This window comes from Lissotriton vulgaris, chromosome 3_2 (assembly GCF_964263255.1).
Source record: "Lissotriton vulgaris chromosome 3_2, aLisVul1.2, whole genome shotgun sequence".
Lineage (NCBI taxonomy): Eukaryota > Metazoa > Chordata > Amphibia > Caudata > Salamandridae > Lissotriton > Lissotriton vulgaris.
The window spans coordinates 115164747-115181878 of record NC_141690.1 but is presented as its reverse complement, the minus strand read 5'-3'; the positions used below and the strand labels follow the sequence as shown (position 1 = coordinate 115181878).

Here is a 17132-nt window from a genome sequence, read left to right as displayed (position 1 = left end):
AAGGCACAATCTCAACTATGCAGGGCGTTCCGCCCGGTTTTTGGCAGGGCCGGACGTTCCAAGGGACGTTCGTTTGGCCGTGGTTCTGGCCAGCAACGTGGCAATCAGTCCCAGCAGGGTGGAAGTCAGCAGTCCTCCATCCCGGTTCCAAAACCAATTTCTACCCCTCCCGTGGGCAGGCCTCTAAAGGCGGTTATGGCGGACAGCAAGGTGGACGACAAGATTTCGCAAACACAGGTGAGCCTGATTCCTTCCGATTCAGTTGTTCTGGGGGGCAGGGTACAGTATTTCCTCCCCAATTGGCGTACAATCTCCAGCGATGCTTGGGTGTTACAGACAGTTCAAGGTTATCACATAGAGTTTTATCACCCTCCCCTTCAAACTCTCGCCCCTTCTTCCCTTGGTTTTTCCCAACGAGATCGGGCCGTCATCTCTGCGGAAATCGAGTCCCTTCTGAGAAAGGGAGCCATTGTACAGACTTCTCTGCATCCTCAGGGGTTCGTCAGCAATGTGTTCCTGGTGGAGAAGAAAGGGGGAGGTTCTAGCCTAGTGCTCAATCTCAAGGAGTTCAACAACGGAGTGGTCTATCGCCACTTCAAGATGGAGGGCATCCATCTTCTCAGGGATCTCCTTCGCAAGGGCGACTGGATGGTTCGTCTGGATTTGAAGGACGCTTACTTGTCCATCCCCATCTTTCTGCCTCATCGCCGTTTCCTTCAATTCCAATGGTCAGGGACGTGGTTCGAGTACACGGTTCTCCCGTTCGGTCTCTTGTCCGCTCCGTGGTGCTTCACGAAGCTCCTGCGACCAGTCATGGAATCGCTGAGGGCGCGCGAGGTGCGTCTGATCGTGTATCTGGACGACATTTTGTTGATGGCTCAGTGTCCTGTGCAACTGCAGTCCCATTTGGCATGGACGGTCGACCTGTTGCAGTCTCTAGGATTTCTAGTGAATCCTCAAAAATCTCATTTACGTCCCACTCAGTCGATCGAGTTCCTGGGTTTCCTAGTCGACTCAGTCTCTTGCCAACTGCTTTTACCCTCCCAGAAAAGCAGGTCTATCAAGAGGGAGTTGAAGTTACTGTTGTCCACACAGAGTGTGTCCTTATGCTCGATCGCTCGGATTGTCGGACTGTTGGCCTCCTCCATTCAAGCGATCTTTACGGGCCCCTTGCATTATCGGGCCCTGCAACGTCTCAAAATCAGACATTGGCAGAAAGGTCTTCGCTATTCCGATCTTGTTCTACTGTCACCGGACGCGAAGTCGGAGATGCTGTGGTGGCTCGACCACATGGAAGCGTGGAACGGGAAGGCCCTGTTCGGCTCCACTCCGGATATAGTGCTGGAATCGGATGCGAGTCTTTGGGGCTGGGGAGTCCGGTGCGGGAATGTGATGACGGGCGGCCGTTGGTCGCAGGACGAACTGAGTCTTCACATCAATTGTCTGGAGCTCCTGGCGGGATCGTTTGCGATCCGCAGCCTTGCTCCTCAGGCTACCAGCTGTTGCATACTGCTCCGCATGGACAACATCTCTGCGGTGAGGTATGTGAACAAACTGGGGGGTACGAGATCGAAGCTTTTGGCCGAGATTGCGAAGGACTTCTGACACTTCTGCCTTCAGAGGAAGATCACTCTTATTGCAGAGTATCTTCCGGGTCGCCAGAACCAGGTGGCCGACTGGAACTCTCGCCAGCTGCTGGATTTCAACGATTGGCGGCTTCACCCCCGTGTTTTTCTGAACCTGTCTCGCCTTTGGGGTCGGCCTTGGATCGATCTTTTTGCATCTCGCCTCAATGCCCAATTGCCCAGGTTTTACAGCTGGCGTCCGGATCCGGAGGCTCTGGCCATGGATGCCTTTCTCCAGACTTGGCCCCCTCATCTTTGCTACGCGTTTCCCCCGTTCGCGATGATTCCGCGACTCCTGGCGCGAGCAAAGCAATTCCAGTCGGAGTTCATTCTGATTGCTCCTCTTTGGAGGGCTCAGGCATGGTTTCCGGATCTTCTGGAGATGAGTTGCTCGACGCCGTTCCTGCTTCCACAGAAGTGGAACTTATTGTTAGATCCTCTGCTCCACCCACATCCGCTGGTACTGTCCGGTCAGCTCCGGCTGGTTGCGTGGCGCCTTTTGGGGAACGCTGGAAAGTCCCTGGCTTATCTGGAGACGCTTCGCGATTTATCGCTGAGGCTTGGGCCCTCAACACGCACACGCGTTATGCATCAGCTTGGCGGCGATGGTGTAGTTGGTGTTCTGAACAAAACTTGGATCCCGCTTCAGCGGATGTTGCTCTAGTGGTTAATTTTCTTGCCTCCATAGCTTCTTCTGGTTCTGCCTACAGAACAATCAATTCCTTTTGCTCCGCTGTGTCTGCGGGCCACGATTTTGTTGACGGAAAACCTATTGGGGAGCATCCCTTGGTTTCTAAATTGCTTCGTGGTATTCGGTTGGGTAATCCACCTTGTCCAAAGTATGTGGCTCTTTGGGATATCTCCATTGTCTTACGTTTTCTGGAGGCTTGGCCTCCCAACTCTTCCTTGTCTCGCAAGCAACTTTCAGCGAAGTCGACTATGCTCCTTTCTTTAGTGTCTTGTAAACGCATTTCGGATGTACGTGCATTAGACCTCGTGGGGCGTTCATTTTCTCCGGACGGAGTCACTTTTAGAGTTTCCCGACGCACCAAATGTAACATATCGTCTGTGACTTACCCGGCTTTTCCTCAGAACCCACAGTTATGTGTGGTCCAATGCATAAAGGATTATGAGGTAAGTACTGCTCCTTTTCAACAAGATTTGTCTGGGCAGTTGTTGATTGCTTTGCAAAAACCCTTCCGGCCTGTAGCGCCGGCTACCCTGGCACGTTGGGTACGTTGGCTCATGCCTGAGGCAGGAATTGATGTCTCCATTTTCGGAGCACATTCCGCTCGGGGTGCCATGGCCTCTAAGGCTTTTACTGTTGGTGTGAATTTGTTGGACATTATGAAGGCCGCTGATTGGTCTTCTGATACTGTGTTTAAAACATTCTATTTCAAACCCATTGTGGACATTGCCTCTGTTGTGGTGGACCAGCTATGAAAAAGCATAATCTGAGCCTCCTGTCCTGCCATAGAATTAAAAATTTGCAAACATTCGTGACAAGAATTTTCAATTCTATTAAGGACACGGAGGCGAGGATTATCCCACCCAAATGTACTTTGCTGCATGTATCATGTATTTTCTCATTATTATGACTTTGTGACATGTTTTCTTGCACTATTTCCCTACCCTTTGTATTTTACCTTATGGTACTGGGATGGTGTATTACGGCTCTGGTTTTCTTTTAGGTTCTGACCAGAAGTGAGCTTCATCAGTTTCTCCTGCATGGGTTCCAGTCTTTCGGCTTCTGGACCTGTGGAGTTCTGCCTTCTCAAGTCTCCTGCTCCTTGTTTTCACTTGGATTATCGCCTGATGCTCATTCTCCTGTTGCCTACGGAGGTTCCTCCAGGCTGTTCTGCGGTTCCACGTGAATTGACTTTTCATTGACTTATTTATTTACTGACCAAAGAAAGAGGAAGTCTTGTCCTCTATGGTTCTTTATATAAGGATATGTTCTCTATGGTTATCTAAGTGCTCATGGGAGTTGTAGTTTTTCGTTTCTTTACTGTATTCCTATTGGCTGCTGTTTGTAGTAAAGAAATCGAGAAAGCATAATCCTCGCCTCCGTGACCTTAATAGAATTGAAAATTCTTGTCACGAATGTTTGCAAATTTTTAATTCTGTCTCACTGCATGGATTTTATTTTGTGCTCGAGTTTTACCACTCAAACAATGCATAAGCACTATACGAGAAATCTGCATGCAGTAGATTTTTTTTTTAACTGTGGCCTGCTCTGCGCCAAACATTGAGTTAAAAGCTGCCCTTGGCGCTCATAGCACACTAATGGTTCTTGAAACTAAAATTAAGGTCGCTTCATATCTGAACACAAATTTCCAACGTTCAGTAATAGACAAGCTAAATTATATCCACAGATTTCCCAGATGATAAGCAAGCCTCTTTCGAAGCTGAGCCCCCTTCTGTTGCTAGTGCTCTGGCAGGTGCGTGGACGACACAACTGACTTTCGCGCAGTTTATAGCTATCCTTCCGCCTTCCATTTGGATGGGTGAACTGGGATTCTATTTACAGGTTTCCAAGGCAGTCGTTTACATTCATTTGTTGTTTTAAAACGGCACCTCTGCTCCTCGTTCGAAAACTGATTTAAGAGGGGGAGAGGTTTTAGTGCCCTCAAAACGCCATTGAAACCTGCAGCTAGACTCTTACGTGCAGGCCTACATTGTCTCATCAATCACTTAGCTGGCGATGTTCTATTATACTTGCATTTCAGCAAAAAAAATAGATTTCAGAAGCCAGCTGTACTGTTAGCATGTCTGTGGAACTGTGTGTAGTACCCGCTACTACTTAATTATCGCTAAGTAAATTATTTAAACTCTTCACGCGAAGGGGGTGCATAGTTGAGCTTGACCTCAACACGTATTTAACATAACTTATTCGGTTTTGAGAAAGTGCCCTTTTTTTGTCTCTTTCGCCATCTGTTGACACGTTCTGGTGTGTGTCGACGTATCTGGGCAGGGTCCAGCTGGCACGCGCTGACGGTGACACGTGGCTCGTGGTCGGCGGAACTGCTGAGTCAGGGAGGGGTGCTGGGACACTCGACAGACAGGCTGTCCCCTGAGGACTGATAACACAGCCACACAGAGTCTATCAGTGCAATCGTCGTTGATGTTGCCAAATGTTATCAATGCACACACGCACACATACACAACATTTCGCCCTGCCCCCCAGCCCTAAACACGAACAATGGAACACGCAGAGGCCCCCAATCACAAAGGCAACAGCTGCACAGTTGCAGGGCAGGCTGACAATGATAATGTGTAACCCCATCTCGGCTCTTAGCTCTGCATAATTTATTTATAGAAGCAATATCCATTGCCTGCATCTATTTAAGAATGCCTTGTTTTAAAATAAAATGCTGGGAAGTGAAACGCTATACGCGCTGCCTTAAAGATTAATGAATAAGCCCTACATAGAAAAGCTGCAGCGGGCTCAAACAAAACGTAATAGGCGAAAGATGGTTAATTGCTTATTTCTGCTCTGGGAGAATTGATTCTGTCATCAAGGTTGTTAATGGTGTGTTATTACTGCCAAGTCATAAGTGGCAACCGCACAGTGGAAACACTGTAATTTAACTGTATAGTATGTAGCTCTTTTTCAGTCACAAACGGCCTGCGTTTGCGGCCAAAACCCCCCATTTTCCTATGCACAAAACCCTATTTTGCGATCTAGTAACATATTACCTTTGCACTTGGAACCAGATGTACAAATTTTACCAGTCCGTTTGCGACTGGTAAAAGGCTTTTTGCCATGTCCAAAAGGCAAAAGGAGACTCTGTAAATTAGAGTTACCCAATCAGGTTTTTCTTTTGCGATTCGCTATTAGGAAGGGGCCTGGTTAGGGCACCACTTCCTAATACCAAATAGCACTGGTATGTATGAATGTTTTGCGACCGGAATGTGGTTGCAAAACATTCATAATTTACCGATTCCGTAGAGGAGGTGGTAACCCATTCAAAAATGGGAAGGGGTCCCTGAGACGCCAGGGTCGGATTGGGATTGAAAATCGGCCCGGGCACACAAAAAAAAATCGGCCACCATTTGCATAATGCTTTTCCTCTAATCACTGCTTCAGCGTAAATGCATTGAAAAGATGGAGGGGGGGCTTAAAAAGAATGCACACATTCGTTTACACCAGTGAAACACACCTGAAAACAAGTGGGGCCACTTCTACTGAGGCCCCCTGCTCCGCTCAGTGGATGTATGACGTTACAACGCATACTTTTACCACGCATACCATTACAACGCGGTATTTACAACGCATACCGTTACAACGCAAAGCGCTTAGAGGTGCTGGATAGTGGTAAGTATAATTTTATATTCCAACTCCAGTCCCCGTGGACACTAGGGAAGGTGTTGGATAGAAAATTATACTTATTCCCTATCCTAGAGCGCCCCCCAGCGCAATGCGTTGTAATGGTATGCGTGGTAATGCCTGCGTTGTAATGGTAGTGCGTGGTAAAAACTTTGTTGTAACAGTTGTATACCCCGCTCAGTATGTGCATACATTAAGGGGCCGGCCAGGAGACAAAGGGAGTGATACCTCTGCCTGTTGCTAAACCGGGGGTGGGGGACCGGCGGTGTTGGTGGCAAGGGGGGGGTGGTAATGAGCGCCCATCTGCCTGCAGAAAAGCCACTCAGCCACCCACTGGGCCGCTGGCTGTATTCCGAAGTTAGAGACACCACCCAAATCGGCCCCAGACTGCTCAAAAAAGCAGCCCACAGCAGGATCTCAGACACCGGCCCCTCGGGCATTGCCCGAGTGCCCACGTTACCAATCCAAGGCTGCTTAGACCCCTTCCCCTTTGCGAATGTGGCAGAATTTTTTTTTGTAAGAGCAGGCAGTGGTCCCACAAACCACTGCCTACTCCTACAACACGAAAAGAGAACCTTCAATTTTTTGTGTTTGTAATGCAATCCATTTTACTTCAAGGGAAACGGGCTGCATTAGAAAACAAGCATTGGCATAGCCAATAGGTCTCCCTTTTGGGACCTTATAAGTATTTAGTTATGCAGCACAATATCCTTGGTGCAACAACATCAACTGTTGCATTGGCTAAACACTTATAAGGTACAAGGTTTAGCCATGCAACAGCTGATGTTGTTGCAGCAAGGATATTGTGCTGCAAAACTAAATACTTATAAGCGAGACCTATTAGTTATGCCAATGCTTGTTTTTTTCATCTTAATGGTGAGGCCAAGAATGGAGAGCCCGATAGGGACCCGTCTTAGCACCTGCTGTTTAGGACCCGGCCCACTTAAAGCCCTAGTTGTGACTGATTGTTGATGCAGCAAGTGCCTCCAGTGGTCGGTCTTAATCCCCTATCACTTCTTCTCTGATATTGTTTGCTGTTGTTATTTCTACCACGTTTTTGCTTTCAGCAATAGCTTTGATCAAAATAAGGCACTCTTTTGTATCATATTGTGAGAGTTCAGTGCTTGGGTTTTAAAGTCATATTTTTCGTGTGATAGTGCACATCAATGGCCAAGTGATTCAGGTGTGAACGCACTTCTTTGAGTGCTGGGCCTCCAGGTGTGACCGGGAGCCTGTCCTGTGCTTGGATCTCCGATGTGCTGAGTGGAGGAAGCGGGTCAATATCAAATATTATGAAAGGTCTTTTCCTACGTTCTAAATATTATTTTTTAAACGCGTTTTGTCGTGTACCATTGTTTTTACATATACTATATTTGCAACATTTGTGCTAAAGCATGAAACAAAAATATATGGTCGGTAACCAATATATTGCTTTTGAAAAATATTTTTAAAAATTCAGATGAAGGGTTAGTTTTTGTGATTTGCAAAGTTCTCGTGTTACTATATAGTCATAACACACACAATGTCCACCTTTTTCCTTCCAAGTGATGCCTGTATTAATGGAAAATATGACTCACGCAGCTGATAATGAAGAAGTGTGGGCCTAAATAATATTACAAATGTTTAAGAATCCAGAATAGAATTGTGGAGTTTGTGGGACCAGTTTCCTCTGCAGCGCCCCATGATGGACCTTCAGTGCTGGTGCACCCAAGCGGTAGAAACAGAGTTGACATTGGAAGCCATACAACTGATTATGCCTGAGCTGTTCTTCACCTAAAAAACTCATTTCAGTCAGTTTAGAAACTGTTTGTTGTACTTGTTATGCGGCCCGCGTCCATGCAGGTCCGAAACGCTCCAGAAGAACAAGCGCAGCGCAGGTGCCAGGACATCTTTTCTCTGCAACAGTATGCTGAAAAAGAGTTCTTCCTTCCAAGTGATTTGTCGATCTGGGAGTGGCAGGTGCCGAAAGCCTGTCTGTGCAGGAGGCACTTCTCCTTCTGAACGTCCCTGGTTGTTTATTGAATAGATAGCAGTTTGTTTAAGCGTCACATACAGAGCCTCCCTGTCTGTTTACTCTTTCAACAGCTCGGGATATATCGTTTCAATAAGAGTGTGAACAGGGGCGTCTGTCAGGTCTTACAGGTAGGGACCGCTTGCAGGAACAGGCTGGCAGGTGGGGCTACAGTAACCAAAGGAATTCAGTGACATCACGGTTGAAAGTGCATGTCCAGACAGCCAATTGCGAGAGTGGCTGATTAGAGCATCCCATAGGCTGTGAGGAAGGTATGCAAATGCGGAGTTTCACTTTGGAAAAAAAAACGGAAAGGAGCAAAGGAGTGGCTAAGACATGGAGGGCCCCTTACCTGACAGCTCCAAGAAACTGTAATTTAGCCTTTTATAAAACAAACCTTCCCGTGTAGCGCAGGGTCTGGCGTGCGCTACTCACCCGTGCATCAGCAGTGAGAGGTGAGGTGTAGAGGAGGTGTGCTGTTTCTGCATACTGGTAGCATTGCCACTCCGGCAATGAAGCAGTGTTCTGGGTGCTGTACTGCCACTTATGCCTCAGGTGCAATAGATTCTGGATCGCTTTGTTTAACAAGCATTGGCCGCGCGGCAGTAAAAGTAACGCCACGCGGCCGTGAAAGCGAAAGTCACAGTGATCACGATCCCTGTGAAAGCGAAAGTGATCATGATGATGCGCTAAAGCACGCAAGGGATCCGCTCGCAGCAGCGATCGTGCTTGTGCGCATGAGCGCAAGCTGGTGGCCGCTTTGGGAGCACTTCCAAAAGCCGCTACTAAATGTCTCTTTGTTCAGCGCATGCGCGCTGACTCAGCGAGACCTAAAAAGAAATACTGCTTTATTTAAAAAGCAATAACAGACATGATGGTCTGTTGACCCCAGCAGGCCACCACCCGTGTGATTGTAGCCATTCCCAATGGGTTGCATATTGCGACCTGCCTCAAGAATATTGATGAGGCAGGTCCATTTGCAACCCATTTGGAATCGCAAACAGTGTCTGAGATACTGTTTCCCATAGCTGTTTGCGATGTCCTTATTACGATTTGCAAACATTTGCAAATCAGGAAATCACAAACTGACTTTTTTTGTACATCTGTCCCAAAATGGGTTAGGAAGGGTTGTGTTAAGGGCATCTCCTCCTGATAGCGACTTGCAGTGATATATACAAATGTTTTGCGACCGAAATGTGGCCACAAAACATTCACTTTTGAACAGCAATTTCAATTTGTTGCTAACGCATTTACAAACAGGAAAGGGTAAACATGGGACCCTTCCCCTTTGTGAATGCATGTGAAAACGTGTTTTTAAAAGCAGGTAGTGGTCCCATGGTCCACTGTCTACTCTAAAATATAAAATGGATACTTTTTAAATTTATTTTTTAAGAGCATCATGTTTTCCTTTAAGGAAAAAGGGCTGCATTTTTTTAAAAACAATTGTTGCTTTATTGAAAAGCAAGCACAGACGGGGTTGTCTGCTGTCCCCAGCAAGCCACCATCCCTCTGTTTTTTAGCGATTCTCAATGGGTCGCAAATTGCGACCTGCCTCATGAATATAAATGAGGTAGGTTTTTTGCGGCCAACTAGGAATCGCAAACAGTAATAAACACAGTGTTGTGCATAGCTGTTTGTGATATCCTAATAGCAAATCACAAAAGTGTGCAATTAGGAAATCGCAAATCCAAAGTGACGTGCATATAGTCCTTCGTGTTTTTATAATATTAACAAGTTATTGCAAATGTTATCTTCACTATCTTCTGCCAGAGTGGGTGTGGCAGTGGCTTCTAAAAATTAGGGCAACTATTGTTTATAGACCGAGCATCTCAATGAATTATAAGTTATAATTCATCGAGATGCTCTGTTTGCAAGCATCTATGAGTGTTGTTTCTGTTTACTGTGTTCTCCTTTCTGATAATAGAAACAGTTCACATTGAATAAAACAATTGCATTGTTCAGAATCTGCAAGGGGGGTTTACTTGTAATTTATTATATTGATTTTACAGAGCATTTTTGTTAATGTGTGTTCATATGCAATCAAGTAGGCAATACCTTTAACAGACTTTAGTATTATTTACAAACGATTGTGGTAAGAATGTCTCTTTACACAAGGCCACACCCCTTCCGTAAAGTCTGGGCTTGGGTGGATGCTGCAGCACATAGCCTAACATAAAATGGTAGTTTCCTGTACTTCGATATATCAATTTTGCTTTTTTACCTGGAACGGGTTAATTGTTTAAAGAATGCTGCCAATTCTCCTCTAATTGAGAAATGGAGGGAATTTAACATAATGTATCAAGTCAGTGTAACTTTTTTTTTAAGCGTGTGTTGTATCTTGAAGTTCATTGAAAATGTGTTGTACAGAGTCACATAGGGAACAAATGTCAGACATGTTCATATATGTATTTTCTGATTTACGTCTCACGACGCCTTTGGGTGCCCTGTGAATCTTGCTATCTTTTCCAAATTTGTCCCAGATTGCGAAGATATATTTTGTGTGCTCTTGGCCGAAAACCCATTATGTTTGCCGGTGGCACCTTCCCCCACTGGCGGCCTCCCATAATGCACAGGAAAGTCCATGACTGGCAGCTGGCTGTCTGCGCCATTATCCGAGACCCCGTCCGGGCCGGCTAATTACAGCCCCTGATTATTCAGCGCAGAGCAAGCAAGCACTGTCACCTGCCACACTGCCTGACGCCGGGATTATACCATCTGTGCCACATGGCCAGGGTACAGGGAGCCGGCGAGAGGTCACAGAGAGGGGCAAATAACCCCTAATAGGAGGTAAATGTCTGTTTACTGAGCTGACAGCTGATGGTGTCATTAGAGTGTACACATCCCAGCTGAAATCACTCTCTGGCGAATAGACGGGGGCATGAATGGGAGGCATGGCCGACCAATCGCAGCCTTCTTAGAAAAAAAAGTCTGGTGTATCTATGATTATATCTGAGAAACGATAAGACATTTGGGCACTTTGTCAACAACTCAAAAAAGGAATTTTACAAAATGTAAATTTATTTCACATCTGCAAACTCTACTGGGGCAGAATTATTTCAGTGTGGGATGACAGAGCAATGGGTGCAGCACACGAATTTAAGTGTGACTCATTTAAAGTGAGCTAAGGAGTTGTTGACGTCAGATTTCCCCCAAAAGAACGTCACTTGGCGAGTACAGGCACAAAATAAGGTCCAGTTCAAATGATTTATTTTTGTCTAAAAACTAGTACGTACATTTGTATTAAACCTGTGAGCTCCCCCATAGGCCCTGAATGTTGTCAGGGCGTGCCTGTCATTGGGGTAGCATGTGCAGTGGCACTGGGGCCCAGAGCGGTACATTACACCTTTATAATTGCTGAGTTCTGCTACCCCCAGCAGCAGTCAAAGGGGGCATTTTCCTTGCTTGCACCTGGGCCCATGGCATCCTTGCTGTACTCCTGCCTATTACCTCCGTGTTCTTCTCCCTCATCCCAGTCCTCACTAGGTGAGATTCGCCATCTCCTACAGACGTATTTCCGACTTCCCCTTCCCATTAGGTATAAACAGGGGCAGTCAGCCACATCACATCCTGTTGTTTCAGTTCTCAATGGAATGCAGAGTGCTAGTTGGCGCTTGGTAAAGTTTGTATCACCTATGGAGTGTGATCCAATAAAGATTTTGGATTTCATTCAAGATGGTTTCACTTTTGGACCTGGCAGTGTCTACACTGAGGACTCTATGGCAGCCATTCAGGCTTTTAAGAAGTCAGAATTGGGGATCTAGAATGCTTGGTGTCCAGATTACTAAAAGAGGATTCTCTTAAACGCCAGTTATCCATCCTCCTGTGTCCTCCGTGGATTTTTCCCTTGGTTTTAAGGTCTTTATATTGTCCCCACATTGACTCGATTGAATCAGTGGATCTTGAATTTATTTCCTACAAAGTGATGTTCCTATAGCAATTTGTTCAGGGTGAAGATTTGGTGAATTAGGATCATTGTTTTCATTTGACTCTTTTCTTTGTGACTTTTTTACTGAAAATGTTGTGACCAAAACCATCTTTTGTACCGAAGGTGGCTATGGATTTGCATACCCTCAAGACCTGGTTTTGCCAGTCTTTTTTCCAAATCCATCTACTCCAGAGGAAACAGACTTACATTATCTTGATAGTTAAACAAAAAGCTCCCAACGGCTGACCACAGGTACAGCACCCCAATCCTAGTCGCAATATATTACATAGTCCTGTGCATCCACTTCCAGCCCCAAATACATATATATGTACAGTATATTCACATACAGCTTATAAACAGTGTTAAAAAGAAACAACAACAAAAAGGTAGGAAAAAAGCACTGAAAAACGAACCATACAGAATAACAGTACCAAAAGGGGGGAAATACGTAAATATTAAGAACATGTATTTTAGAACATATGAACCATTACATGCACGTGATAAGTTTGCAAAACAGTGTGTGTTGTTGGCCTCCTCGGTCAACCCTAGAGAATATTTTATCCTAAAGAGCAAGGAATAACCCACTCCCTCTGCCCACATCCGTTGACATCAAGTGCTTCACCTTAGAACATCAAATAGAGTGTTCACAAAGATAAGAAAAGCCGTCATAATATTTCACTAGGATAATAATTTGTTCAAATAATATGTCTATTAGCCATAGTCAAAGTGTACGACTTTGACTATGGCTAATAGACATATTATTTGACGTGCGGGTTATTATCCTGGCGAAATATTATGGCAGCTTTTCTTTTCCTTTTCATATCCTTCTGAACACTCTATTTGACGTACTTAGGTGAGACAATGTCAACGGATGTGGGAGAGGGAGTGGGTTATTCGTTGCTTTTTAGGATAAAATATTCTCTAGGGTAGACCGAGGAGGCCAACAACACACACTGTTTTTCAAACTTATCACGTGCATGTAATGGTTCATATGTTCTTAATATTTACGTATTTCCCCCCTTTTGGTACTGTTATTCTGTATGGTTTGGTGTCAGTGTTTTTTCTTCTACCTTTTTTTGTTGTTTTTAACACTGTTTATAAGCAGTATGTGTATATACTGTACATATATATGTATTGTGGGCTGTCTAGTGACTAGTATACGTTTTTGTATATTATATATGTTTTTGAGCCTGTCATGCGTTATGCCTTTGTCTAAAACAGACTCTAAAATTAAGATAAAAGAAGTTATCCAGTGTACATGTAGATATGTAAATATGTCACGTGTTTTTACATGTCTTTACATGTTGTTATAAGTGGTAATTTATACAGTGTTTTTATGTGATTGTTTCAGCACTGATAAAGTTCTTAATGTGATAAGGACAAAACACGTTGGCTGATGGCTGATTTAATCTATTTACAGATAAAGAACAATCGGCCAGATTCATCAACGTAAAATCGTCTCGCAAAGGGCCAGATTCTGAAAATCTGGCCCTTTGCGAGCCCAATTTTTGCATTTGGGATTCATCATCCCAAATGCAAAAATCGCTATTATAGAATTCGCATTTTTGCAAGGAATTGCATTTAAGGAATCTCTATTTGAGATTCCTTAAATGCAATTCATGAAACATTTAAAAATTGTGATTTCGCAATTTTGGGCCGCTATTTACCGCAAAGTCAAACCTCGTGGTAAATAGCGGAAACTTAGAAAAATGCACTTAAGTGCATTTTTCTAAGTTGTATGTTACACACACACATGTCCTTGGGACATGTCTGTGCGTAACACCAGCGTCCAATATCATTTCAGGGGTGCAACAGGGTGTTCTTTTGACACCCCTGCACCCTTGAAATCGCAAACTCAAAATGCGAATCGCTATTAACATTGATATGCCTTTAGGCCCATAGGAATTAACGGGGAGTTATTCCTTATTTGCGATTAGCAATTAGCTAATCGCAAATAAGGAAGCTGTAGGAAGCGCAAAATAAATTGCGATTTGTACATGAATCCCGTTTTGCGAGTCTGTAATAGCGATTCCTTAATAATCGCTATTTCAGACTCTCAGAACGGGACTTTGATGAATCTAGGGGAATATATGGACTGAATTTGCGAGTTCAACTCCATTGCTGGTGCACCTTCCATACAAAGCATTTTACATTCTCCTGATGTTCACAGGACATCATCAGTTTACATCTCGAGGACAGCTTCTTCTAGACAGGAGCAATCCTTGTTTGTGACTCTTGGTTTGTCTTTTGTTCGCAACCACCACTGGCAACTTTAAGTAGACGGTTAAAACAGCTAATTATCCTGGCATGGAAAAACTCTGACCAAATTCTTCCAGGGCCAGTCAAAAGGAGGCCTTCCCGAGGTATGGCGGCTTCTTGGGCATTACTGAAAGGGACTTCTAAGAAAGATATTTTTTGGGAGCATTGTGGGCCTCTCCTAATGCATTCATGGCACTTTTATTTTTTTGGGTGGGTAATGGAGTGTCGTTTCCATTTGGGGAATGCGTATTGCAGGCTGTACATAACACTGTATAACTTCCTATTGCCATTCTTAAATACATGTTTATTGGTGATGGCACCATAAATGTGACTGCCTCTGCTTGCTCTCTCGTTTGGGCACCATCTCACCCTGTGAGGACTGGAGATGATCATGGAGGTAATGCCATGGTTACTTACCAGCAAACTTCATTTCTCCAGGTTCAGGTCTTCCTCATCACAGTCCTGGGTCCCTCCCTTCTACCAATGGAGGGAGAGGCAAGCAGATCATTCTTGGAAGTTATTTTAGCTTAAGTATTTCCAGGAAGTGATGTGGCTGACTTCCCCTGTTTGTATGTAATGGAAGGGGGAAGTCGACCATATTGGTTGGAGTTTTTTTGCGCTTTGTATACTTCTGCAGGAGATGGAGAATGTCACCCAGTGAGGACTGTGACGAGGGAGACCTGAACCAGGAGTAAAGAGAATTACTGGTAAGTAAACAGTGCATTTACCTGTATGCTGTGTAATTACCTGTTTTCCCTATGCCCATGATGACTGACTAGCTTTCTCTCACTACAGAGTTGGTTCAAGGAGAAATGTAGAGCAGGAACCTGTTCCATGTGTGTTGCAATACCAATGCTCACCACTCAATTTACAGAAACTGGACGAGGAACGAGGTTTTTTAAGAATATTTATTCTTACAACCAAATGGGGATTTGGCATGGCCTGGTTACAACCCATACATCTCACAAGAATACGCGTGCTACATGAAATAAAATGACACAAGTTTGACTGGTTAGAGGGAGGGGTTACATAAATGCCTGGCCTCCTCTGGTCTCAAACTTTATAATAGTCCAGAAGACCAGCTGCACCAAGAAGCAGTGTGTGCAACAATAAACAAAATACATAGGGACAGGTCATATCTAAGCTACAGATCAGTTGAAGGTAAATACTATTTATAAGCCATTTTGGAGGCCCATTTAAATTCATGATGTAGACCTACCCACCCTATTTGCATCTTCATTTACAGACCAGCAATAGCATTAAGAGTAAATGGCAGGAATCATCAACTCCATTGCATGATTGATAGGCATGCAAGCATAACAGCATTTACAGTCTGGCACCAAGGGGGTGGTAAAAGTCAGAGATCATGTAGCATACACTAACACAGGCGGTATTACTAAAGGTATAGGCAAAGGAACAAAATGTGATAAAACTGCATGCTTTTTTGATGTGATTATTAAAATCTGAATGTGAAAATGTTTATTTTCAATAAAAACAATTTAAGTGATTGTTTGAAAACAGGTACGTCACAGACAAACACCAAAACCTGCATCTTCATGTTGTAGAAACCTTGTGAATCTTTTTCCCTCTTTCAGCACACTTCAAGCTAGTAGGCCTGTTTAACAGAAAAGTAGAAACCTGCAAGAAGAAGATGCCAGAATATTCAAGAAAAGTCTGAAAATGTGCAATGGAGTGGGAGGCTTTCTACAGCTGTCAGCATACCCAGGACACATGCTGATATGAAATAAGACATGGACCAACATGCGAGAATTTTTAGGGGTAAAGTGAAGAACACAATGGAATATCTAACCATATGTTTGGGAAGGGCAGGCAGCATCGGTACTTTTCCTAAAACCATGGAAGCAGAAAGCACAGCTGATATTTAGATGCAGAGTGGAAGTAAATAAAGAATCGGAGGTGGCGGGCATATCAAAGTAGTTTTAAGATTATAGCTAGGAAGATAATTTACATTCATGTATGATTCCAAGATTTTAGTAGCAGATGAGAGCAGAAAAATAGTCCTAGAGTTAGAGGGAAGTCTCGGACCTATGGTGGGTTTCTTCAGCAGAGGGAGAACTAATGCTTATTTCAACGAATCTGGAACATGACTGCAGTCTAATGAATGGTTTATTAGCTCTGTAACTAGAGGGACAAACAGAGACGCCCAAAGTTTCGGATATTTTGTTAAGGAACAATGGTCGAGTGAGGATAGGGATATGAGTGAGAGAAAATTCTTACATGAACAAAATCTTCCTCAATGGGAGGAAACACAGAGGGGAGAAATAAGTAATTTTCAGCAGCACTTTTAGGAGGTAGTGGAAAAGTTGGACTGTAGGTGAATGATTGTACAAGATCTCCGATTTTATAAAAAAAAAAGTCCAACAGATCCTCGCATAGAGACTGCGAGGAGGAGCAAAGGGACTGGCAAGAATCAGACTTCCTTAGATTGTAAAGAATGTCAAAACTTTCCTTGGTTTTAAAGGCTGCCTGTTGAATACGATTGCCATAATAGTTAATTATATTTGTTGGCGCTAGTTTTAATATTCCAGAAGAATATTGTGATAAATGATTTTATCAGCAGGAAGATGCCTGGCTCTTCATTTGCAATCTAGATGCTTACAATCTTGTTCTTGAGAGAAGTGGAAAATCTGTATTTTGAAGGACAGGAGCATGTGAGATTTGATTGGCATTTAAGGTAGTGCATTATCTAACTTGCTTAGAATCCAATTGTTGAAGAACTTTACTTGTAAATTAAGGTCAGATGAGGAGCTTCAGCAAGCTGACAGGAGTGTGAGCTCGAGAACTTCAGTGACTTTAGAAGTGGACAATTTAGACCATGCTCTGCCATGGCCAACTGTTGTGGCTCATATAGCCAGCAGTTTGATTAACATATTAAGCAGCGAGAAGGAGACATATGAGTTATCCATTCACACTAGGGGACTAAAGGAGCATTTAGGGATTACATTAGGTGTGGTGAATAGC

The 17132-nt window shown here is 44.1% G+C and overlaps 1 long non-coding RNA gene across 1 annotated transcript in view; it reads left to right on the top strand.

The window, feature by feature from the left end:
- LOC147725400 (uncharacterized) overlaps positions 1-15765 on the top strand; it is a 54657-nt gene extending 38892 nt beyond the window's left edge. Inside the window, exon 3 of the long non-coding RNA XR_015309822.1 lies at positions 15746-15765. This is a non-coding gene — a long non-coding RNA (uncharacterized LOC147725400). The remainder of the gene's footprint in view (positions 1-15745) is intronic.
- Positions 15766-17132: the final 1367 nt, after the last annotated feature.